The sequence below is a fragment of the Zalophus californianus genome, chromosome 3, assembly GCF_009762305.2.
Source record: "Zalophus californianus isolate mZalCal1 chromosome 3, mZalCal1.pri.v2, whole genome shotgun sequence".
In the NCBI taxonomy this organism is placed as follows: domain Eukaryota; kingdom Metazoa; phylum Chordata; class Mammalia; order Carnivora; family Otariidae; genus Zalophus; species Zalophus californianus.
In genome coordinates, this window is record NC_045597.1 from 35,921,765 (window position 1) to 35,949,319 (window position 27,555).

Here is a 27,555-nt window from a genome sequence, read left to right on the forward strand (position 1 = left end):
GCATATCTAGTAGGGCAGCTGTCATTTTTAAAAGAACCAAAAGGAATTCAGTTGAGTAATTGTGGTTGAGATCTCTGGAAAATCTCCTTTGCTTAAAGTATGTTAACAGTAGTACAGTTATTTTTTCCCAGTGTATCACTTCTATTTTAAGACTCCTTATTTGATGATTATATTGTATATTTCATAGACATGTGGAATTTAAATTTGTATATACATATGCATGTGCATGTGTGTCTGTGTGTATGTATGTAGGAAATAAAATAATATTTATAGCATTCCTCCATTTGTAGTGCCAGGAAAAATTTATTTAGGTTAAGCCAGGATATTTTCCCAAGTATTCTACTTAGATTAGATGCACAAGTGAAATATGCTCTGAGTTCTGATATATATTTCAATAGGTTCCTTTCATGATAACATGCAAATATTACCTTGACTACTTAGAGGGTTTTGGAGATTTCTGACCCTTTCTCTCATTAGTTGATATATGCTACTCTATTCTCATTTAGCTCCCAGTGTTGGAGAAAACATATAAAAGTGTAATGCAAATTCCTTTCTTAGTAAACTTTTGTTTCTGCCTAAGAGGCTGTGGGAAAATCCCATTATATTTAGATTTCAGGAATTGTGAAAAGTTGCATTCTAACAAGTTTTTAAATTTTCTTTGTTGAATTGGGAGTATGTACTACTATAGAAATGGCCTATTAGTAATATTTATGTGCCCAAGCAAATAAAAAATTCGATTTGATCTATAATATATTGTCATTCAGAACAAATGTTCAATAAAAAGCCTGAGTTTTGCCTGAGAAGGCCAACTGGCCACTGAGAATAACCCATACATGGGGATGGGAGGATTCACCATTGTCCATGGTTTGAATGTTGTGGCTGAGAGAAGTATTTTTGTTATTGATCCAAAGTTGACCATGCCCCAGACCATGCTTCAGTTTGGAAAGTTCATAAAATGTGAGTATATAAAACACAATATAAAAGTATTAATTTATAGGGGTGCCTGGATGGCTCAGTCAGTTAAGCATCTGCCTTCGGCTTGGGTCATGATCCCAGGGTCCTGGGATTGAGCCCCGCATCGGGCTCCCTGCTCAGAGGAGAGCCTGCTTCTCCCTCTCCCTCCACCTGCCACTCTGCCTACTTGTGCTCTCTCTCGCTCTCTCTCTGTCAAATAAAAAGATAAAATCTTTAAAAAAATAAAGTATTCATTTATAATAAGTGGTAGAATAAATGGGAACACAAGATTTTGAAGTTAGCCTAGCTATCATATTTTTCTCCCCGTAGCCAGCCTACACTTAAATCCATAGTGTCTAGAAGTCATATAGTGAGCATTCTTTTATTTAGGAATAAACAAATATTATTTATTGAATGTCTGCCATGTGCTACATACTGTCCCAGGTGTTGGATATAGAGCATTAAATGAGATAGGCATGATTGATGATTCATGAAATCAATAAGTTTATATTCTAGTGGGAAAGACAGATATTTTACAAACAACAAAGAACTAAATGTCAAATTACTAGGACTAAGAGGCTAATGGTTTTCAGAAAGCACAGAGTATGGAACATAATGTAGTTTGGAGTCAAAAGGAAGTATGCCCTGGGAAAATGATATTCTAGCTAAGATCTGAAAATGGTTCATTAGGTGAGGAGGTTAGTAGAAGCACATTGAAGATAGAAGACTGCTTGGTATGTTGACTCCAAGGTAGGAAAGAGTTTGATTTTCAAGTCACTGAATGAGCCTGGAGGGATGCCAATGCCTGGAGGGATAGAAAGCAAGAGCGCTAATGGTTAGAGAAGAGAGAGAAATACAGAAAGGGGGCAGGTAATGCAGGGTCTTCTAGGCATTACAGGTTTTATTCTGAAGGCAATAGAAAGTTTTTGAGCTGTTTTAAGTTAATAAATAATCTGACTTTTACTAAAGAAAAAAAAAAAAAAACAGTGCTGGAAGGAGGACAGGAGCAAAATGTAAATGACGAGACCAGTAGAGGAAGAGAAAAGAGACTGTGCAAGTTGGAGTAGGGTTACACCAGTAGGGATGAAAAAAAATGAAAAAGAAAACTTTACTTGTATTTGGAGAGGGAAATCACAGAATTTGGTAATGGCTTGGTTATGAGAACTAAATAAAGAATAAAGAAAATAAAGAAGTTAGTGGTAATAAGTTTGAGAAAGTAGATGGAACAATCACCTAAAAACACACAATGTAAAAGGTAGAGTGGATGAAAAGGGCAGATGATATCAAGATTTGAATTTTGGAGATGCTAAAGGACAAATGTGAGTAAGATATAAATGTAGAAATGTTTACTGTACATTTGAATATATATGGAGAGAGAGAGCGAGAGCGAGATCTGACCTGGCACTACAGTTTCAGAACCACTGGTGTAAAATAATATTTACACCCCATGGGGATAGAAAAGAGTTTCTCTTAAGACTATGGAAAGTGGGAAGTAAAGAGAAATTTATGAATTTCTCTTTACTGAATCTGAGGAAACTCCAGTACTTAAAAGGAGGTAAAGAAGCAGCCTAAGAAGACTAGAAAGGAACAGCCAGACACATATGAGAGAAATGAGAAATAAGAAAAAATGTTGGCAAAGCATGCTTATAGGAAATTAAGAAGAAACCTGACAGATTACTTGGGCTTAACTAAATTAATTATCTTTCATGATCCTAACAATTGATAAAACCAGTAGAGACTGAGTTGATAGGTGAATTGAGTAATAAGTGATGAAATGAAGATTATGTGGACAGCTTGTTCAAGAAGCAATGCTAAAAACAAAAGAGAAAATACAAAGCAAATGAAATGAGATTGGCGGTCAAGAGTCTGCTCTTTTTCAGAGTGAGGGAAATTACAGCTGGTTTCATATTAAAATTATCCAGTAGAAAAAGACAGATTTGAAATCCATAAAAGTATGAAAATAAGCATGTTGAGAATGCATGAGATTCCAGCATATATGAGAGTGTTAATATTTGAAAGGAGTTGGTTCTTCATTCCCTGTAACTGGAGTGAAGAATATTCTTCACAAGATACCAATATTGATTGTCTTTGGTGGAGAGAGAATGGGAAGTCTGAAACTTATAGCTATTGTTTTTTTCTCACCAGAATTTGCAGGCAGCTGAGGTTTGGAGGTGGGAGGTAGAAAATGAGTACTTTGGTTCAGAAGAAGTTAGATAACAGAATGAAATATTTGATGTAGTGAGTAAGAGAGGAAGCTTACAAGAAAATTTCATTGTATTTCAGGAATATATTGAATGCCTATCTGAGAATGGTGATCACAAACGCATAATAATTCCAAAATTTCCTACTTTCTGACTTTCTTCATCAGGCAGAGAGGAGAATCTTTTGGGTTAATCTGAGACTAGAATATTACAGGCCCATTACAGATGTGTGATATGTAGAGAGAACCAAGGGATTCAAAGTTATATGTAAGAGGTATGATTAAAATAAAGATCTGTACTAGGATGCCATTTTAGCTGCATTGAATAATGGGCAGATGCCAATGGCTTAATTAAGACCTAATTTTTCATGAAACAGTCTAATACTCAGTCCAGCGTTGATACAAGAATTCTATAATGATAGGAACCAAAATTTTCTGTCTCTGCTATGCCAGCCTCAATATCAGCTTCCATATTGTGTTCTACTCTTACACACCAGCTCTGCCATTACATCTGCCTTCTAGCCAGGAGAAAGAAGAACAAGAGGAAACCTGTCACTTTCCAACTAATGGCTTAAGTCAGGACTTGAGCTTAGTACCTCTGTCTGTATTCCATTGAACAGAATGTATTTATATGGCCACATCTGACTGCAAAAGGAGCCTAGAATATGTAATCTTTCTGACTGTTCCTATGCCTAATTATTACTAGAGAAGAAGAGGAAAGCTAGCAGTGTCTGCCACAGGCACTATGGAGTGTGTCTTGAGAAAACAGAAGGGAGAGGAGGTTACTTAGTTAATAGCTCCTGCATGTGTTTGTCTCACTTTAGAGAAAGGTAATCAGAATGACATGGATTTCAAGTATAAGTGTTGTGTAGCAGAGGGTTAACTCATTGGGCCTGGGATGCTCAAACCCTGTATACTCCAAAGAAAGAAATCATAAATTAGAAATGACATTTGTTTTGGAACCAGCAAGAGTTTGCCAAATGTAAAAATAAATGTCAAATTTGATATATGTGATGAGTTTTTTAAATCATGGAAACAGTTTTGTTTTTTTTCCTGGATGTGTATTTATGTACCTTGACCTTATTTTTGTTTACACTTTAACAATAAAACTAGATTAGTCCATAATAGGACTAAATTATTGGAACATGATCTAGCCTCAAAGGTTAATGAAAATATAATTAGTATTGCTTGTGCTACATGTAGCTGAAAAGAGTCATAAATCCTATTAATCCTTCTTAGTTCACAAATTATTGACCTGATAGGCAATAATCTCTTAGCTTTATTATGTCAGTTTAGCTAAAGTATTTGAAAAGTATCTTGAGCTTAAAATTCTTTCCCATTATTTCAGTGATTTAAAGAAACACAAAATATTTTTTAATGAACAGACTATATAACAGAAACTTAATAAAATTTTACATAAGTCTATATATAAACATTTATGTGCATATATATGTATAAGAAAAATATTTGGATATAAAACATTTGGATTTAAAACTTGGAAGTTATTTCAAAAATACTTCTGAATTTCTGAACGTAATGTAAATAAAAATATCTTAGGCATTGATACAATAATTATGGGTTTTATTTAGTTATATTGGAAGAATTTGTATTAAGATTCCTCAGCTTTGAACCTTCCTTCAGCCTACTCCAGTCACGTAAACAGATCATAGTATGGAGATTACATGTTATAGTGAAATTAATACAAATTTGGGATGAAGGTCTTGGGTTTATATTCTAGGGTTTTCTACTAACAGTTCTATAACTTTGTGTTTTAAAATCTTGGTAATTTTCAATTTCTTACTGTAAAATTGGATTGATAACAAGGACCATTCATTTTTGTTGTGGACACTGATTTATCAGTATATCCAACCCTCAATAAATCCTAAATGAATCCAAATCTGTTGAATGAGCACTGACCTATCTTTCCAGAATGCTCACTTAATCTTTAGAGTAGAGCTCTTGTCTTGCTACTCCTGATGCTTCTCAGCATTTATCATGATGTGTTTTTCAATGCTGTGTTAACTTGTGGATTCTGTGCTTTAAATGCCATTCAGTTATTCGTAAATGAATATGTATTTAAAATGGCTAACTCTCTTCAGATTCATTTTCATCCTATACCCCTCAAAGTAACATTTACTTAACTTCATTTGTCATTAGGTCTTACGATGGAAACTTTGCCCTATCATTTAATTAAGAGACATAGTATAACATTCAGTAGTTGAATTTTTTAATAGTAATGAAAGCAAATCTTGTACTTTTAAAAGACATTGAGCTACTCTATAAACTGTGATAATAACTTATGATGAAAATTGAAACTAAAAAGATGGATGAACACTAGTATAGTCTGTAATTTTATTATGCCATAAGCATAGGCTTTTATTAGCTTTAATTAAGGTATGAATTAATCCAGAATCTTTCAGTTGTAAATAATAGAAATCCAACTCAGTCTTGCTTCAGTTAAGAAATTGTTTTTGTCGAATAGCTGGCAAATTCACAAAAATATCATTACTGATAAATGGCAAATATTAGATGAGTGCTGTTTTGTTTTGGTTTTGTTTTTGGTGGGGGGTAGTCAGTCTCTTATAGTCTTTCAGTCCCTGCTCAGCAACCCCCCCACACACACACCGGGTCTTGGGCTTGGAATATGTCCATATCAAGAGATAACCCACAGAGCTTATCATCTTGTGTCTTTCCTGTCCCAGGCTCAATGAGTCCTCTTTTGTCTTTGCTAAAAGCGTGTGCATCATGTGGCCTGTGGTTAACCCCACTGCTGTGTGTGTCTTCTGCACATTGAGCAATTGCCCTGGGTTGACCAAAGAGAGAGACACCCTCTGGCCTAGGGGATGATCACCCACTATTGGAGCTGATCTTGCTTTGTATTCTCAGTAAAATGTTGTTCCATCCAGTGCTTGATTCTGTTGTTTTCCTTGGTGACTCAATACCAAGACACCATAGCCAGAACGGTCTAGATTTCTCCCTTGAAGTTTGTAACTGGTGCACAGTACTCTGCTTGACATACTCTTAGTTTAAGATGGAGGGCATCTGAGAACGCTTAATATACTTTGTTTGCCTCTTCTGGGGCACAGTTCTAAGACTTCCTTGGAAGACTCCCTGGAGCTATAATCCTGATCAGAGTAACCCACCTAGCACCAGAGTCCCTGTATGCCTGGCTTCTGCACAACTTTAGACCCATCCCCCTTCCTGCAGTCACTGTCATCTTGCTTTCCATGCACCAGATGCCCATGTGCCTAGTCTGAAATTCAAAGTAGTCCCTGACAGAAAAGTGCAAAACATTTTTCACATCTTGTCTCATCTACTTGTTAAGATACCTTATTGCCTTATAATAGATCTATTGACTCTTAGCCTATGCTACCTACCTTTTTGCTATCTGGATGAAATTTTCTGTTTTAGGAATGGGCTTTCTTGCAGCATCTAGCTGGCAAGACTTCTACAAGATCTTGACAAACTGTCAAATCCCTGTACTTTCTTAGAAAAGGTATAAAATCATCCAGTGTATCTAGCAAGCATGGTCATTTGGAAAAGTATGGCGTACCTGTGGAAAGGCATATCACAATTTCTGAAATCCAAAGTAGTGCTCATGTATGGAACAGAAAATGTTTTTGTTCATTCCTCTTGGAGTGATTATGAGACTTCTTTACGAGGAAAGGCCTATCTTAGTTAAAAATCTTTGCTAAGAGTAGAAAACCACAATAGAAGTAGAATAGAAAACCAGATCTCAAGGGGGCCTGGTACTATCAAGTGTAGTTTTATTTTGCTGCATCACAGTAAAGGGAGAGAGATGGAAAAATAGGACTCAGAGCTACAAGACAGCAGAATGCTGTAAGTGACATAAACTCCTTCCTCATAACATCCTAATATTTGATTATTTCCAAAACTCATTAGATATTTCATGTGAATGGGTATTTTTCTCAAAACCACTGACGGGGATATCCGTGAATCCAGGTTAATGTGGAAAAGGACTGATCCAGGAAATTAGAATTCAGAATAAGAAACTAGCAAATCATGAGGAAAGAGCTGTCATAAACTCACAGTATCTAGACCCTCACAAGTTGTGAATTTGAGAACTGAGTCATTTTTCACAATCTCCATGTGGCCTGGGAGTCCCAGCTAACTCTGAATTATACATAGGGGAATAGCTAGCTAACTTCTAGATATTAGACACGTTTAGAAAGGGTCACCATTTCTCTGGGGGGAAAAAAGTATATATAATGTATTGTCTTCAATAATTTATAAATAATTTGGTGCATATATCGAAGAATAGGTTCTTCAGTGTTAGTAATGCCCCCACACAAAGAAAATATGTCTTTTTGTTTACACAGAATAGGCAAGTAATTATGTGGTCAGGCATAATTTCAGAAAGGATCCAGAAAGACAAAAAAAACCACTACCCTCCAAATGGACCACATGAAACTCTTGGCTAAACTGTGTAATGTTTACTATGTGTCAGGCCCTTTTAAATCACTTTAAAAGTATTAACTCACTTAATCCTAGCATATTCCGTATCCAGCATTACCTTTCAGATAAGGAAAGTAAGGCCAGAGAGCTGAAGACCTAGCTGAAATTCCATAGCTAGTAAGTGGCAAAGGCAGAATATAAACCCAGGCCCTCTGACTCCCCAGAGTCACATCATGGATAAGGCTTTGGAGAAGTAAATGATGAATTGTCATGTATAAACATGGCTATTTTGAGCAGAGTGTGGCAGAGTAACAATTATGTGAAGTAGTTCTTGCTGAGAGAGAATGCAGGTGCCCCAGGGGAGACACGAAGAACAAAAAGGCAGCAACTTAAAACTCTGTACTCTTCTCTCTTTGTGAATCCTTCTCTGTACAGAGAGAAGATCATCTCAGAAACAACAAGATATTTCTTGTTTCAAGGAGCATTGCTAGGATTGTCCCAAACGGTACTGTACTATGAAGACCTAGAATAATTTAGTAAGAGAAAAATGAGCTGGTTGCATAGAAGCACTCTAAGGAAAGGGAGTTATTGACAGCAATTTTACTGACAAAATAGGATCACAATATAAATAGCTTACTTTTAAATAGTACAAGCTGTTTCTTGAAGTGAATTTATATACTACATTAAAACATTTTACCATCATCTGCAATTCTGCTGTCTCTGATTCACTTGGGCAGTAAACATTTTCTCCTTTGTTTATTACATGTTTATTTTAAGTTACTCTCTGATAACCTTTCCTAATTGGAGAAGTGATTTTAACAGTTGCTAATAAAATAAACTCAACTATTCATGTATAGTCACCAGTGAAACTAATTGACAATCTTTCTGTCACAGTTGATTTCAAACATCTCTGTAATGAATCCTTTGAATAATTAAATGAATAAATTCTTAGTAAAATAAAAGTAACTATTTATAAGACAAATTTTAGATAATGCAGTACAGAAATAACCAGGAAGAGGCAGTGGGAGAATTATTAGAGAAACTGTTAAAATAACAAGTCTAGAAAAGCAATTAAAAACAAACAAACAAAAAGAAATATTAATATTTCAATTTATTCCCTGTAGCAAGCTTAAAATTCTAAATATTTAGCAAGAAAATAAAATATATAATGCAAATGAATGAAATTCATGAAAATGGAAGATGGAAATATGAAAAAGAGATATTTAATAAATATGAAATGAGGAAATATTTAAAATTTTAATGTGTCTGGATTTTATACATACGCACACACAATATTTTATACTTATATATAAGAACTAAATATACTATTTTAATAACATTTAATAATTAATTTACATACTTGTTACTAAGTAAAAAAAGATAGGAAGACAGTGAAAAGCAACTGAACATAATTGATATCTTTATCAATCAGACTATTCTAGTTCCAATGAAAACACTTACTGCAACCTGTAAAAAAAAAAAAAGGTACTGCCAGTGACTTTCCACATAAGACCCCACTAGGCCCCACTAGGCCACGTAGGTAATTTCTAAATACCAAGGCTAATTGCCAATCCAATCGATTTTTCACTTTAACAGAAAATAATTCTTTTTTTTGCCTCTTAATATCTCTTTTTTTATATATCACTCACACCCTGTAAATAATCAAAATGATTGTTAGATCTATGTAAGGGTGCTAACTTGATGACTCTAAGACTCTGTGGTAATACCGAAATTAGCCTTTTTTTCACTTGTCAAATATGATGGTAAATTTTTGAAATAAACTTTCCTCCAATTTACCTGTTATAATTTTTATCATTTTAATGAAAAATTTGTCATTTTTAAAATGAATGAATAAGCTACCTCTCTTTTGCACTACTCTTTTTTATTTTTTTTAAAGATTTTATTTATTTATTCATGAGAGACAGAGAGAATGGCAGAGGGAGAAGCAGGCTCCCAAGGAGCAGGGAGCCCGATGCGGGACTCAATCCCAGGACTCTGGGATCATGACCTGAGCCGAAGGCAGACGCTTAACCGTCTGAGCCACCCAGGCGCCCTCTTTTGCACTACTCTTAATTGAATTTCTGCTGTTTGTTGCAACAGTACTCCTGACTATCCTATAGCTCTTTCTCTCTATGATTTAGTTATCATAGACCCCAACTAATCTTAACTTCAACCTAAAAACAAAACAAAACAAAATAATATAAATTGTATAATTAAAACAATATAAAACTAAAATATTACAAAATATTTAAACTATGTTAGAAAAAAATAGACAAACATAGGAAACACACAAAAAATAAATACTGTAATGGTGAACCTATATTTTACCATTACATTAAATGATATGGACAAAACAATAAAATTAAAAGGCAGAGAATAACAGATGGATTTAAAGAAAATCAGTAACTATGTTTTCTGCAGGAGACACATGTTAAATAAAAAACTACAAATATTTTGAAAATAAATTGATGTAAAAAGATATACCATGTTTATAGTATGTATAAGAAGCCTAAAGGTGCTATGTTAGTAAGAGTGATGTGTGTCAAGAAGATTAATAACAGAGAAAAAGGATACTTCATGATGATAAATAAGTCAGTTCATTAGGAAGACCTAGCAATTGTATACGTACATGTGACTAATCATAGAACTTCACTATACTTGCAAAAATAGAATTAAAGGAAGAACAGACAATACCATAATAATTGTTAGAGATTATAAGCCCCTCTTTCAGTAAATTGATAGAACGAATGGAAAAAGTCACAACCCATAGATGATTGAAAAACACTATCAACCACATTGACCTACAATATAATCAACCATTTCAGAATAATCTTGATTTTTAAATGCACACGATTGACCATATGTTGGGACTAAAACAAATCTGGTTGCATTCAAAGGATACATATCATTCAGATATGGTGAGAGAATGACCTTAAATTAGAAACACATATTTAGATATGTGTTTTTTTTTTTTGATGGTTAATTTAAATAAAAAATATAGGAATAATAGAAATCTGGGGGATTTGAAAACTATACTCAATGGCGCCTGGGTGGTTCAGTCATTAAGCGTCTGCCTTTGGCTCAGGTCATGATCCCAGGGCCCTGGGATCGAGTCCCACATCGGGCTCCCTGCTCAGCAGGAAGCCTGCTTCTCCCTCTCCCACTCCCCCTGCTTGTGTTCCCTCTCTCGCTGTCTCTGTCTGTCAAATAAATAAATAAAATCTTTAAAAAAAAAAAGCTATACTCAAGAACATTCTATATCTCAGGGCGCCTGGGTGGGTCAGCTGGTTAATTGTCTGCCTTCAGTATTTCAGGTCATGATCCCGAGGTCCTGGGATCGAGTCCTACGTTGGGCGCCCTCTCGGTGGGGAGCCTGCTTCTCCCTCTGCTCTTGCCCCCTCCTCGTGCTCTCTCTCTCTCTCAAGTAAATAAATAAAATGTTAAAAAAAAAGAATATTCTATATCTCAATAACATTTCTGAAACAATATTTACATTAAGAAATAAACCATGAGTTTTACATATAATGCTCAAACATTATAATTAGATAGCCAAAGATAAATTATTACTGAATAAAAATTATGAAATATTTTAATATTACATTACTATATATTTTTCTCATGTCTTTAACCTTCCTTTAAAGCAATATATAGATCCAGAAAGAATCTTAAATGTGTAGTTATTTTACATTTTTCAATCCTGGGAAATTATAAACAAAACCAAAAATAATAATATATTGCTGAATCTGTTCACATCTCTTACCAGCAGAGTTGATAATTTTGATTGACAGTGGCCAGTGCTAGAAACTGCAGAAACTTCTTTGACCAATGTTAGCACGTGTCTCCTTTTAGTCACACAAATATTGGTTTCCTCATTCTTTTATTTTTTTATTTCAATGACATTTTGGTTATGTATTTCAGACTGTTTTATTTTTTGACTTAAAAAATCAATTTTCTAAAAGAAAATAATCAACAACGTTATTTCTTCAAAAGTAAAATAGCAGACATAGATCTGTTAGGTATTTTATCACGTTATGAATAGGAAACAATGGTTTATAACCATGTACCTATAGATAATGCAAGCTCGACTTTCATTTATGTCAAAAACTACAATTTACTGCTTATTTCAAGATTTTCTCTTGTTTTACTTACCACTTCTACATCATACACCTAGGTAAATGCAAAGCAAACCTAATTGTCTTAACAGTGTTTAGTTGTCATTTTTATTGTATATCTAGGAATGATTGTCAGGTCAAATGTTTTATATGTTATATGTCTTAAATTCGCTTTCCTATTTCATTTAAGAGTATATAATTAGTAATATCTCAAGGACTGTAAGAGCTTGAACCACCCATTGGGAAGTAGGAATTTCCTCTACAGATTGTTCAGTGTGACCATATTCATGCAAAGGTCTTTTGGTATTTTCTTACCATATAAATTATTCATTTCCTTTCATCATTCTCAGTTATGTGAAATGTGTTAAATGTATTGGCAAAGGCGTGTAATTGCATGTATGACTTTTTCTAGGGCCCATTTTTGTTCTCCCTTTTCCCTCCCCTGCTCCCTTCCAATTTTCCTTCCTAACCCGTTTCCATGGGTACTACATCAATAGGGAGTTTCAAATTGGCATCCCCAGATGTTTTGTCTTCTTGAAATAGTGTTGTCTACATAAATCTGATTCTCAATACGACCAGTGGGCATTTAAGTCCTTTGTTTCACTGTATATCTATGGAAGAGAAAGTACATATCAGTTAGAATTACTATTTTATTTTTCATTTCTTCCCAGTAGAAAGTATTTCCATATACTTTATATTCACAGTGATTGATATTGTAACTGGAGGCCATTTTTCAATAATTTCTAGATTCCATCTGATTTGTGTACATATTCCCAATTCAGACTACAGATTTTTATAGCAGTGTAGATTATAACATGAGAATCAAGTCAAAGTTATGTAGTTGTTAACTGAGGCATGGAAAGACCTGTGTCTTTTAGGTAAAGCCCCTAAATGAGCAGTAGTTTAAGTCCTCTTTTCCAGAGAAAATAGGAAATTTTCTGTGTTTTCCCCCAGTATTGGTCATTGGTGAGCACCTGATCTGAGAGGTGTGTCTGTGAAGAGTTAAGTATTCTCTTGCTCTTCAGTACTCACTAAATTGGGAAAATTGGAATTATGTTTGACTTTTCCTGATAAAGTGTGGAGATGTTTAGATTTAGACCCTTTATTAGTTGAAATTGATTTTATAAATTAGTTGATATGCCTTTGCAATTTAGCTACGAACATGTGTATTGGGATGAAATATCTGTATTCTCATACTACCTTGAAGTAACCTTGTAACTAGTAGGAAAAGTAAGTACTTCAGTATCTATTTAATGAAATATATTATCTGTATGTTAAAAATTACAGAATGCTGCTAATAGAAATTAAAGAATACCTAGATAAATGGAGAGAGCCACTGTGTTCATGGAATTGTTCATCAAACACATGGAAAATGTCTGTTTTCCCCAGATTGATCAATAGGTTTAAAGCAATTCCTATCAAAATACCAGCAAAGTTTTATGTGTACATAGATAAAGCTTCTTCTATTTATATGGAACAATTCCAATTTTAACTATTGAGGAGTTTATAAAATATTGCAGCTGATTTAAAAACTAATTAAGTTATAAAAAGACCCCAAATGAGGTCTACAAATGCTAATGTCCTTCATGTCTTCTTATAATATTACATGGGCACTATTTTGTCTGCTATAGTTATCAAATTCTGTTTATAGTATAAAATGGGCCCATTTTCCATGTTACAGTCATCACATTTTGCTATTTATAACATAACATGGAGGTTAGTAAGTTGTCAGTAAAAGTCACTTGTATGACAATTTTATGGGATGTGCAGTTTTATGCCATGAATTTAGGTAGCATGTGAAAAACTTTACTGGAATTACAAAGACATGTGAAGAAAACATTGGAGATATTTATGTTATCTATTTACATCATGTTAAAATTAAAATATATATATATTCTGAAAAGAAATACATTTGTTTAAAAAGCCATAGTAAAAGGCTGTTGTACTTCTTAAAAATTACACTTTGTATGAATTTAAAGGCAAAAGAAGCATGAGATCTATAAGAAAATTATATGAACTCTATGGAGTTCATATTTCATGTCATGAAGCACATGTAATAAAAATTGCCAGCACTTGGTATACTACACAGGAGTATTACAATGATTAAATTAGTTAATGTTTATAAATTATTTAGAATAGAGCCTTGCACATGTAAGTACTAATTATGTTGATTAAAATAAACATAGTAGAAGTAAGCTGAGATACAATTGATACAAATGAATGATCCAATGTTAGCATTCAACTGCATCAATTTAAGTAGTACTGCCTGACTGTCTTTCCACTGCCTATCACAATACTTTTTTTTTTCCTGTTAAAAAAACAAAAAAAGTGATAAATTTGAATTTTTAGGAGAAAAAATGCCATTTAAACTTTTCTTTAATGTGCTTAGCTTCAGGAATACAGAAATGCAGAAACACCCATGCGATAGCCATATACATTTTATTGAAAAGAATAAAACTGACATTATTCAATTCCATTTTAAATAAACTCTTTGAATTTTCTAATAGGCACTTATTTTGATCTGAAAACAGACTGTAAAGGGGCAGGCCATCATCATTACATGAAGCTGGTATTTACAATAAAATAGACCTCTCAAATTTCAAAGATGTGCCTTAAAAATCTATAATAGGTAGTAAAAAAAAGATTACTGAGAAAATTCTGTGGTTACATGAGTTTGGATGAGTTAAAAATGCTTTCCTGTTCAGAGAGAGGTTACTTCAAATTGCCCAACTGTGAATATTGTAAATTCTAAATGAGGAACTTAACTGAATTACAACACAAAACATTAAAAATTCATTAAATGTTAAATAATATTTCTAGATGTATTTTAAATCGTGTTATTACTGCATATTTAAACTATAAAAGCTGTAATTGTGACTACCAAGATGCAAATAACAGAAAACTGGAAAATCAAAAATAGAAAAAAAGGTACCTATATTCCCCATTCCACCCAATTTCAAATCATTATCACCATTAGCATCCTTGAGAAATGGATACTCTCATGCACTGATGATAGGAGGGTAAATTGTATCCTTTGGAAACACACTGTGTCCTAAGATCCAGCTCTGATATTGTTTGCAAATAACATAAGATAATTTATGTGCATCATTAAATCAAAATGTTATAAGAATCAAAATCTCTATATATCACACCTCGAATGTTAACATTAGTATTCAGGTTAGAGAAAAATGATTTACTTCTATTGACTCTTTTTAAGGATTTCAACTCCTAACTATAAATATTTAGATTTTTGGTTTGTTTATAAGAAGAGAGTACAGCCCAGTATAGCACAAGACATGACTTATTTCTGACATATTTATTTGTTAGATTTGGGTGATACCATACCCTGCATGAATTAATCAATATGGTGATGCCCTATTAATTGTTATGAAAGGTACTAGTAACCCCCAAGCAACCCAAATATGACTAACTCAGAATGAGCATGCAAAACGCAAAACATCCCTCAAATACGTGCACTTAGCCATCTGCCTAGTTGTCTATAAACTTTGCCCCAGAGAAAATTGCCAGAAGTTACTTTGAAAGAGTTTATATATGTCAGTTACAGCTGTTAAGAAAGCTTGGAAGAGCAGCTTACAGTTTATAGGCTATGCTGATTCCCAGCTTGAACAGTAAAATCTGTATTAAATGGGGGTAGGGATAGTTTGGGATGAGTTCCTGTTGCCACATTATTCTCTGAGGGCTTGTGAAGCTATCAGCTTTCTTTTTGTTTTCAGCCTGTTCCATGTGTACTTTTGATATAAAGGGGAAGATTGATTGAGCCCCTAGCCCATACTTATTTTACTAGCTAAGAGGCCCAGGAGAAACCTGAAGATTTATATATCACTATTTTTTTTAAACCAAATTCATTCATTCAAATGTTCATTCACAGTCATATTTGAAAACTTACTATGCACTAGGCCCACTATGGCCTAGTAATTTTGGCAAATATTTTCAGTTATGTTATTCATTTATTTAGGAAACATTTGCCATTTCCTAAACTTCCAAAAATTACTCTTTTTGATTTGTGTGAGGCAGCATGGAACAGTTTTTTTTTTTTTTCTCTCTTCCAGGTTTATTCTATTTTGCTTAAGTCTTCAGACAAATTTACACTTGATCTTAGCCAAAAGGCCGAGAAGCAATGTCTTCAGACAAATTTACCTTGGCATTTTTATGACGCCTTTTCTAAATGTGTTGACGTTGTTATCCCTGATCATTTTTATTAGAATAAAGACCTGTATTTTGGAAAACCTTAAATGTCTAACATCTAACAGAGATTTCACCCAGTATTTTTGAGCTTAGATAAATGAGCATTCTAGAAGCAAGTTTTTTTGTTTAAGGGTAGCATTTTCTAGAATAATAGTTTCACAGCACAGATGGATTAATTCTTAATCAAATAGTTGAAACTAAGCATTGTTTTCTTAACCACATTTTCCCTTATGCGTTGAAATAAAATGTAGAAAAATAAAATATGAAGTAAAACTTAACCAACAGTTTTTGATCATACTGAAGATACATATAAAACATGGCGTATATAGCAAGCTCTGCCCACTGTATCTCTGTTTAGGATTCTGTCATATTAAAGATCATCTCTCTGTCTTTCTAGAAGTTTCAGAAAACAGCAAGGATTTAATAACTGACTTTGGTCCATCTGTAACCTTCCCACTAATGAGGCAATACAGACAAGGAGGTGATATTGTGTAATACACAGGACCTCAATTCCCACTGTAAGATAGAAGCTGTAACTAAATACTTATTTGAGTGAAATGAATAGATTTTGATCTGATTTCTCCTTTTAAACAGTCAGCCTAAAATATAAGACTTTTTTGATAGGAGATTCTGTTTGATAGTTATGATTCTCTTTTTCATGTTGCTAGCTTGGCCGGTGTTCTTAAGCTTCAGATAAAGGTGCCCGCTCAAAGACAGAGCAAGTAGAGCTGGTTGGTTAGATGCTTCCTCTGACGATTTTTTTTTATTGAACTTAAAGGAACCCAAGTTTTCAATTATCCCCTCTTAAAGTGGGAATGATAACACTTACCTCATATTTTTCATCAGTTGTATTCATTCATTTGGGGAATAGTTAAATGTGTTATTGTTGCTAGACAACAGTCCGTGGGTCTCATGCATTTCTGTTCCTCTTATGAAGCAAAGCATTAACTGCACTTTGTTACAGACCAACTTTTTAAAGATACTTGTATAGTGAACATTTTTGGATGCTAGAGATAGTATCTTCCTCCAGAGCAAAAGGCAGGCATCCTAAGGGTCCAGTGTAAGAAACACAAAGCCTCCCTTTGGAGACATGCCTCCATTCATGCCTGTAGCCCATTATAAAGATTTGAGTTTAAACCTTAAATTTCCTGTCCTCCATGCAACTCGCTATGTGTCCAGAAGTCCGTGTGGTTTATTTGTGTTACTATTGAGGAATTGGGGAGGAAGGATAAATGACAGTAATAAGCTGATCTCATGCTACTTTCTCTGAGTCATGGGTCTCTTCTTGCCCAGGAGATTCATATCTTATGCCAACAGGCAAGAAACTGAGGCAGGCCAATTTGAAAGTAAGGTGATATAGGCATGATGCTTGTAAATAGGGTAACATCAAGTTCCTCATGGTTCTTGATAAATATGGGCCAGAAACCCAGGTTGATGCCAAACTAAAAGGATGAATATGATCTCATAACTGCCTTTGATCTATGAACTACTACAGTTCAAGTTATGCTGCATGTGAACTGTGGAGGGATTTGTGGGGTTACAGAAGGAGATTTTATCTCTGCTGGCTGAAGGGCTGATAGGCAGTGGGTCACTGCCATGTGTTAATATATGATGCTTATTGTGTATGAAATGCATTTACATTCTCCCTTTAAAAATATTCTTCTTTGTGGAATTATTTACCAGGAATGGATTTTGAATTTTTCCAAATGCTACGCTGAGATTTATCGAGATATTTTTTCCTAAGACAATTGTGATATAATTATATCATTCTATAAGAGTATAAGATTTATCCTAATATTGCAGCATCCTTACTTTTGTAAAATAAACCTCATTTCATCATGGTTTACTATACTTTTTATATGTCTGTTGCCTTTGTGAGTATTTTTTACATAAATATACATAATGAGAGAATTTGTAGCTTTTTTTCCATTTAAAATTTCAAAGTTTCAGTATTATTTTTACTTAAGGATTTGGAATGTTTTTTTTTTTCACTTTTATATAACTTGTAGCTAGTTTAATATTGAATTTACCCAATTTTAAATTTTTGATAGAATTCCGCAGTGAAAACATATATGCTTAGTGCTTGTCATCAGGGAGAAAGTGGGAAAGAAGTAGTGTATTCGGTTTGCTTTACTGGTAGGATGGTATAGGGCTCTACTCCAAATTAACTGGGAGACTTCCTTTAATGATAGGTGATTATGTGTTTCTGTAGTTTTGTTTTGTTTTGTTTCCCTAGCCAATAGATACAGAGAATATGTTTTCTTAGGTATTTTCATTTCTTATGTTGCAACAGAGCTAGACTGCTTCCCGCAAATATGGCTTTTTGATGATATTGTTTGCTCAGCCCTATGTGATACATTTTACTTTGGTGGCCCCAGTGAACCACACAGTCTTTTTGTACATGCTCTTCTGTAGTACCCTTCTCTTGAATCTGGGCTGACACTGCTTTAACCAGTGCAATGAGACGAAGTCACAGTGTGACAGTTTCAAGATTAAGCCTTGAGAAGACCTGACATTTTTCATCTTTGAGTTCTTGGAATCTAAACCCCATGACTGAGTTCTTGCTTGTCTGAAACCTTCATCTGTGGGGAATCCTTAAGAACCGCATGAAGAGGCCCAAGTGAATCAAGCCCATGGCAACATCAATTACCAGCCATAGGAATGAAGCCATTTTGGACCTTTCAACCATCTCAGCATCTCAAGGAATACCAGCTGAAACATACAATAATTCAGTTCACACACATAATCATGAGATATAATGGTTTATTTGGGCCACTGTGTTTTAGGTTGGTTCCTTCCATTGTAATAGAGAACTGAAATGACTCATTAGTTGTAAGGCACTGATACTGTCACCTCCTTTCCTGCCATTAGAAGCTTTTGGACTTCAGCAGTAAAATTTACTTTGAGAAGTATAATCTTTGTGTTCTATAGCTAAAATGGTCAGTCTCTTTCATTGCTTATTTCTCTTTTGGTGGCATTTTCTTGTCATTTCTGCCTGCATGGAACTTCATATCCCTACTGTCTATTGATTTTAGCAGCTCTTGCATCTACTTGAGATAATAGGAATTTTGAAGAAAATAAAGTTGTGTTGTTACTACTGCTTTGTTTCTTTTAGATGTTTTTCAAGAGAAGGATGGGATGTAGCCTTAATGATAGCAGGTCCAAACTGGAAATGAAAGGCTATAAACAATGCTCTTAGGATTGAAGTTCATTAAGCATTCTAGATTTTATTTTAGCTGACATTTGTTATTTTTGTTGTCATTTTTAAAAATTCCAGTATAGTTAATGTACAGTGTTATATTAGTTTCAGGGCTACGATACAGTGATTCAGCAGTTCTATGCATTATTCGGTGCTCACCATGATGAGTGTACTCTTAATCCCCTTCACCTATTACACTTATCCCCCCGATGACCCCTCGAATAACCATCAGTTTGTTCTCTATAATTAAGAGTCTGTTTTGTTGGTTTTTCTCTTTTTTGTTGTTGTTTGTCTTGCCTCTTAAATTCCACATATGAGTGAAATCATATGGTATTTGTCTTTCTCTGACTTCTTGACTTAGCATTATACCCTCTAGATCCGTCCATGTTGTTGAAAGTGGCAAGATGGTATTCTTTTCTACCCACTCATCCCTTGATGGACACTGGAGCTGCTTCCATAATTTGGCTATTGTAAATAGTGCAGCAATAAACAAAGGGGGGTATATATCTTTTCAAATTAATGTTTATGTGTTTTGGGGGGGGCAAATACCTAGGAGTGGAATTAATGGATCATATTGTAATTATATTTTTAATTAATTTTAGGAACCTCCATTCTCTTTTCTGCAATGGCTGCACCAGTTTGCATTCTCACCAGCAGTGCATGAGGGTCCCTCTTTCTCCACATCCTCACCAATACTTGTTGTTTCTTGTGTTTTTGATTTTAGCCATTGTGACAGAGGTGATATCTCATTGTGGTTTTGATTTGCATTCCCCCCGATAAGTGACATTAAGCACCTTTTCATGTGTTGGCCATATGTATGTCTTCTTTAGAGAAATGACTATTAATGTCTTCCCCCCATTTAAATTGGATTATTTGTTTTTTTTAGGGTGTTGAGTTGTATGAGTTCTTTATGGGTTTTGGATACTAACACTTTATCAGGTATACCATTTGCAAATATCTTCCTATTAAGTAGGTTTTCTTTTATTACTCTGCAGAAGTTTTTATTTTTATGTGGTCTCAATAGTTTATTTTTGCTTTTGCTTCCCTTGCCTCAGGAGACCTATCTAGAAAAATGTTGCTATGGCCAATGCCACAGAAACTACTGCCTATGTTCTGTTGTAGGCTTTTTATGGCTTCAGGTCTCCCATTTAGGTGTTAAATCCATGTTGAGTTTATTTATGTGTATGGTGTAAGAAAGTTGTCAAGTTTCATTCTTTTGAAAATAGTTCTCCAGTTGTCCCAGCAGCATTTGTTGAAAAGACTGTCTTTTTCCCATTGCATATCCTTGCTTCCTCTGGGGAAGAGTAATTGACCACATAATCATGGGTTTCTCTCTGGGCTCTTTATTCTGTTCTGTTGATCTATGTTAATATTTGTGCCAGTAACATACTGTTTTGATTACTACCACTTTATAGTGTATCTTGAAATCTGGGATTATGTTACCTCCAGTTTTGTTCTTTTTCAAGGTTGCTTTGGCTTTTTGGGTCTTATTGTGGTTCTATATACATTTTAGGGTTATTCTAGTTCTGTGAAAAATGCTGTTGGATTGCATTTAACATGGAGATTGCTCTGGGTAGTATAGACATCTTAACAATAATTGTTTTCTCACTCCATGAGTGTGGAATGTCTTTCCATTTGTTTGTGTCATCTTCAATTTCTTTCATCAGTGTTTTATAGTTTTCAAAGTACAGGTCTTTCACCTCCTTGGTTAAGTTTATGCCTAAGTATTTTAGTTTTTGTACAATTGTAAATGTTACTATTTTCTAGATTTCTCATTCTGTTCTTTATAGAGTATAGAAATGAAACAGATTTCTGGATATTGATTTTGTATCCTGGGACCTTACTGAATTCATTTATCATTTTTTTTAAAGATTTTATTTATTTGAGAGAGAGAGAGAATGAGAGATAGAGAGCACGAGAGGGAAGAGGGTCAGAGGGAGAAGCAGACTCCCCGCTGAGCAGGGAGCCCGATGCGGGACTCGATCCCGGGACTCCAGGACCATGACCTGAGCCGAAGGCAGTGGCTTAACCGACTGAGCCACCCAGGTGCCCTCATTTATCATTTCTAATAGTTTTTTGGGGGGAGTTTTTGGGTTTTCTATATATAGTATCATGTCATCTGCAAATAATAAAAGTTTTACTTCTTCCTTACCAATTTGGATGCCCTTTATTTCTTGTCTGATTGCTATGGCTAGGACTTCCAGTATTGTGTTGAAGAAAAGTGGTGAGAGTGGACATCCTTGTCTTGTTCCTGATCTTTGAGGAAAAGCTCTCAGTTTTTCACTCTTGAGTGTAATGTTAGCTGTATTTTTTTCATAAATGGTCTTCTTTTTGTTGAAGTAGGTCCCTACTAAACATACTTTGTTGAGGGTTTTTATCGTGAATGGATGTTCTTCTTTCTCAAATGCTTTTTTTTTTTTTTTTGCATCTATTGAAATGATTGCATGGTTTTGATCCTTTTTCTTGTTCATGTGATGTATCACATTCATTAGTTTGTGAATATTGAACCACCCTTTTGTCCTGGGAATAAGTCCCACTTGATCATGGTGAATGATTTTAATGTATTATTGGATTAGATTTGCTAAGAGTTTGTGGAGGATTTTTCATCTGTGTTCATCAGAGATACTGGCCTGCAGGTTTTTGTTTGTCGTTGTTGTTGCTCTTGGTAGTATCTTTATCTGATTTTGGTATCAGGGCAATGCTGGCCTCATAGAATGAATTTGGAAGCTTTCTTTCCTCTTCTATTTTTATTTATTTTTTGGAATAGTTGGAGAAGTTAGGGATTAACTCTTTAAATGTTTGGTAGAATTTACCTGTGAAGCCATCTGGTCCTGGACTTTTGTTTGTTGGGAGTTTTTTGATTACTGATTCAGTTTCATTGCTAGTAATGTCTGTTCAAATTTTCCCTTTTTTCTGCTTCACTTTTGGGAGGTTATGTATTTCTAGGAATTGATCCATTTCTTCTAGGTTGTCTAATTTGTTGGCATATAACTTTTGATAATATTCTCTTACAATTGTTTGTATTTCTGTGGTGTTGGTTGTTATTTATCCTCTTTTATTTCTGATTTTCTTTTTTTGTAAATCTGATTAAAGGTTTATCAATTTTGTTGATCTTTCATAGAGCCAACTCCTGGTTTCATTGATCTGTTCTATTGGGTTTTGTTTTTGAGGTTTTTTTGTTTTGGGGTTTTATTTTTTGTTTGGTTTTTGGTTTCTATTTCATTTTATTTCTGCTCTATTCTTTATTATTTCCTTCCTTCTGTGGGTTTTGGGTTGTTTGTTCTTTTTCTAGCTCCTTCAGGTGTAAGGTTAGGTTGTTTACTTGAGATTGTCTTTCTTCTTGTGGTAGGCTTGTATTACTGTAAATTTTCTTCTTACAACAGCTTTTCCTATATCCCAAAGGTTTTAGACGATTGTGTTTCCATTTTCTTTTGTCTCCATGTATTTTTTTTTTTAAATTTCATCTTTGATATCTTGGTTGACCCATTGTTTAGCAGCAAGTTATTTAACTTCCATGTATTCTTTTCAGATTTTTTCTTGCAGTTGATTTCTATTTTCATAGAGTTGTGATCAGAAATGATGCATGGTATGATGTTTTTGAATTTTTGAGACATATTTTGTGGCCTACCCTGTGATCTCTTCTTGAGAATGTTCCATGTTCATATGAAAATGATATGTATTCTGCTGTTTTAGGATGGAATATTCCAAATATATCTGTTAGATCCATCCAGTCCAATATGTCATTCAAAGCTGCTGTTCCCTTGATGACTTTCTGTTCGGTTGATCTATCCATTGATCTAAGTGAGGTGTTAAAGTCCTCTACTATGATTGTATTACTATCAATTGGTTTCTTTATATTTGTTATTAGCTGCTTTATGTATTTGGGTACTCACATGTTGGGTGCATAAGTATTTATAATTGTTATATCTTCTTGTTGTATTGTTCCCTTCATAATTGTACATTGTTCTTCTTTGTCACTTGTTACAGTTTGTCTTAAAGTCTCTTCTGTCTGATACAAGTATTGCTGCCCCAATCTTCTTTGCATTGTCATTTGCATGATAAGTGCTTTTCATTATTTTCACTTTGCATCTGCATTTGTCTTGAGGTCTGAAATTAGTTTCTTGTAGGCAGCATATAGATGGGTCTTACTTTTTTATCCATTCCATCACCCTGTGTCTTGATCGACAAGTTTAGTCAGTTTACCTTCAAAGTAATAATTGATAGGTATGTACTTATTGCTGTTTTGTTACTTGTTTTGTGTTTGTCTTTGTAGTTCTTCTCAGTTCTTTTCTTGATCTTTACTTTCATCATTTGCTGCCTTTTTTTAGTGCTATTCTTGTATTCTTTCTCTTTATTTTTTGCATACCTATTACTGTTTGTTTGATTTGTGGTTTCCATCCAGTTTATAAATAACATGCATATAGTAGGCTATATTAAGTTGAAGGTCATTTAAGGTTGAACTCATTCTAAAAGCACTAAATTTTTTGTTCCTCTTCCCCCAGGTTTTAGGTATATAGTGTCATATTTTACATCCTTTTATTTTGTAAGTCCCTTGACTGATTTTTATAGATAAACTTTTTACAACTTTTGTGCTTCTTACTTTTCTTACTTCTGCTTATGGTCTTTCCTTTTTATTCAAAGAGTCCCTTTAACGTATCTTGTAGGGCTAGTTAAGTGTAATGAACTCCTTTCACTTTTGTCTGGAAAACTTTTTATCCCTCCCTCTACTTTGAATGACAGAGTATTCTTGTTTGCAGGGTTTTGTTTGTTTGTTGTAGCACTTTGCATGTATCATGCCACTTTCTTCTGGCCTGCAAAGTTTCAGCTGAAATATCAGCTGACAGACTTATGGGGTTTCCCTTGTTTGTAATAGTGTTCTTTTATCTTGCTGCTTAAAAACTCTCCTTTATCTCTAGCCTTTGCCATTTTAATTAACATCTGTCTTAATGTGGACCACCGTGGGTTGATTTTGGAGGGAGACTGTCTCCTGGATCTGAACTTATAATTTCCTTCCCCAAATTGGGAAAGTTTTCTGCTACTATTTCTTCAAATAAATTTTCTGCCCTTATTACTCTCTTTCCCTTCTGGGATCCATATAATGCAAATGTTACTACCCTTGATGGTTTTGCTGAGTTCCCTTAGTCTGTTTTCATTTATTATTATTATTATTTTTCTCTCTCCTGTTCATTTTGATTGCTTTCCATTGACTATATCTTCTAAGTTGCTGAACTGTTCTTCTGCTTCTAGTCTACTACTTATTTCTTCTGGTGTATTTTTAATTTCATTTAAATTGAAATTTTATTTCAATTTAATAATTGTGTTCTTTATCTCTGATTGGTTCTTCTTTTATATTTTTACCTCTTTGTTGAGAGTCTCATTGAGGTCTTTCATTCTTTTTTAAAGTCCAGTGAGTTGCTTTATGATTATTACTTTGTATTCTCTGTTAGGCATATTACATATCTCCATTTCATTTAGCTCTCTTGCTGTGATTTTGTCCTATTCTTTCTTTTGGGACATATTCCTCTGTCTCCTCATTTTGTCTAATTCTCTGTGTCTGTTTCTGTGTGTTAAGAAAGTTAGCTATTTCTCCTGATCTTGAAAGTAGTGGCCTGGGACACCTGGGTGGCTCAGTCAGTTAACTGTCTGCCTTCGGCTCAGGTCATGATCCCAGGGTTCTGGGATTGAGTCCCGCATTGCACTCCTTGCTCAGCAGGGAGCCTGCTTGCCACTCCCCATGCTTGTGCTCGCTTGCTCTTTCTCTGACAATAAAATAAAATTTAAAAAAATCTTATTAAAAAAAAAAAGGAAAGAAATAGTGGCCTTATGAAGAAGAGGTCCTATAGTGCCCTGCAGTGCAATGCCCCCTGTTCACCAGATCCTGGTGCTTCAGAGGTATCTCTTATGTGTGTTGCATGCATCCTACTGTTGTGGTGGAGCCATGTTTGGCTTCAGTCTGGTCATCTGAAATGGCTCTCTTTGCCTGTTATGGGCAGGGTTTGGTCACTGTGTTGTTAGTGGGTCAGTCTGGGGCCACCTTGGGCTTGAAGTGAGTCAGACAAGGCATTAGCCAGAGATGCAGTAGCACCAAACTGCAGGACCCTATCCTTGTGTTGTCCCCTGAGAAACTTTTCTTGGTAGATAGGATCTGTAGTCAGAGCAGATGTCTGTCCCTAGCCCACGGCTGGGGCTGCCATCTGACTCGTAAGTGTGATCATCTTCTTCTCTCTCCAGGTCAGGACACTGTTTGGAGTGGTGCTGGCCCCTATCAGAACTGCTTGCATACTGCCAGGTTTGTGGCACCACTGTGGATGGGCTCTGGCTAAGAAAGTACTCAAAGGGGCAGGTCCTCAGGAGAACATGGGGTGGGGTATGTGGTGTCAGCAAGGTCTACCCTGGTCCACTGCAGGAAGGGACTCGCATCTGTCTGGGAAAATTTCTGCATGCGCTGGCTGGGTTGGAGGGGTAGGAACCTGCAGAAGGGAATGGCAGTGGTATGTGCAGTGCCAGCAATGTCTTCACTTTTCTGCTGTGGGAGGGGGCCCTGTAGCCACTTGGAAAACTCTTGTGCAGACCAGATTGAGGGGTGGATCTGCTGAAGCACGCAGGGGCAGGGTGTGCTGTTAGCACGTTGGGTGCAGAGTGCTGGGGCTGTGCTGTTTCCCCCAGGTGTCCATGTATCTAGACTGGAGGGGGGTGCTGGTGAGGGAAGGAAATGGCACCAGCTAGCTCTTTGGTTCTTGGAGATGTTTCCCAAAGATCTCTGCCCATTTGGCACAAACTCTGAGGTTAGTAAATAAACTTCTTTCCTGTATACCCCAGCTGTTTTTCACACTGCGGCATCTAAGCTGTATCTCCGCAGTGCTGTTTGTTCTGATATCTTTTTTAAATTTTATTTTATTATGTTATGTTAATCACCATACATTGCATCATTAGTTTTTGATGTAGTGTTCCATGATTCATTATTTGTGTGTAACACCCAGTGCTCCATTCAATATGTGCCCTCTTTAATACCCATCACTAGGCTAACCCCTCCCCCTACTCTCCTCCCCTCTAGAAGCTTCAGTTTGTTTCTCAGAGTCCATAGTCTCTCATGGTTCATCTCCCCTCCGATTCTGATATCTTTTTAAGGGTGGGGACTCAGTTTTTCATCTTTCCCTCCCTGCTCTCCCAGAGCTAAGTTCACTGATTTTTAACATTCCAGGTGTTAAGTTCCACTGATTGTAAGAAGTAGCAAAGTTGGGTCCCTCTTGTTTTCAAAGCCAAGTGTTGTGGGGATTCATCTTCTCAGTGTGGGTCTCTGCGCCTGGGGTACCTAGAGTAGAGCGTATTCCTCTCCTCTCTGTGTGCCCACCATGTCTCTCTCCCTCCATGGACAGTCCCATTAGCCCATTTGGCTCCTGAACCTATCTCCTTTCTTCCTACCCTCTTCAGTGGGGCCTCTTCTCTACATTTAGCTGTGGAAAGTCTGTTCTGCTAGTCTTTGGGTCATTTTCTGGATTATTTACACTAGGTACACATCAGTGTACCTAGATGTAGGTGTTATCTAGTTGTATCCATGGGAGAAGATGAGCTTAGGGTTCTCCTACTCTGCCATCTTCCCCAGGAGTTCCATCATTGTTTTGTTTTTCTTCTCTGCTTGTTTTTTGTTTTTGTTTTTTAATTCTGAAAGCAACTACTCCAAGCTCATTAGCTCAAATTCAAAAATAAGATTTTATATGTAATTGCAATTTGAGATTTAGATCTTATCTCATTGAAATATCAGAAATATCCCTGAGCCAATGGGTTAGCTTTTTCAAATTCTTTCCTTAGTGATATAACTTTCTTCTCCATTCTTCTTAAAATTATCCTTCATTTTATGCAGTAACCCTAGGATAGAACAGGGTCACAATAACGTTTGCAGTTAGGTAATGAATCACTGCCTTTTTTTTTTTTTTTCCTCAGAGTTGCCTGCTCCAAATTAAGAGGGACTCTCATGAGGGTCCCTTTATTTATTCCTATCTCATTCAAAAGAAGTTCTGAAAGTCTTGAGAAATATTCCAGCTGCCTTTATAGAAATCACTAAACAAAGCCAGAAAGAGGGTATTAACCGACATTAGGTAACAATGTTAAGAAGACAGACAGATGAAGGGGAGACATGTATGGGCCCTAATTCAGAGGGTACAAATTAGAGGAAAATGCTAAGATATCACTTCATCTCTACCAACTATCAAAATATAAGATAAGGGGGCACCTGGGTGGCCCAGTCGGTTGAGCACCTGCCTTCGGCTCAGGTCATGTTCCCAAGGCCCTGGGGTCAAGTTCCACATCGGGTTCCCTGCTCAGCAAGGAGCCTACTTCTCTCTCTGCCTGCATTTCTCTCTCTCTGACAAATAAATAAATAAAATCTTAAAAAAAAATAAAACACTAAAATTGCAATTCCTCCCATTAATATCATAGCAGGCTAATGAAATATTGTGGCTACATTAGGC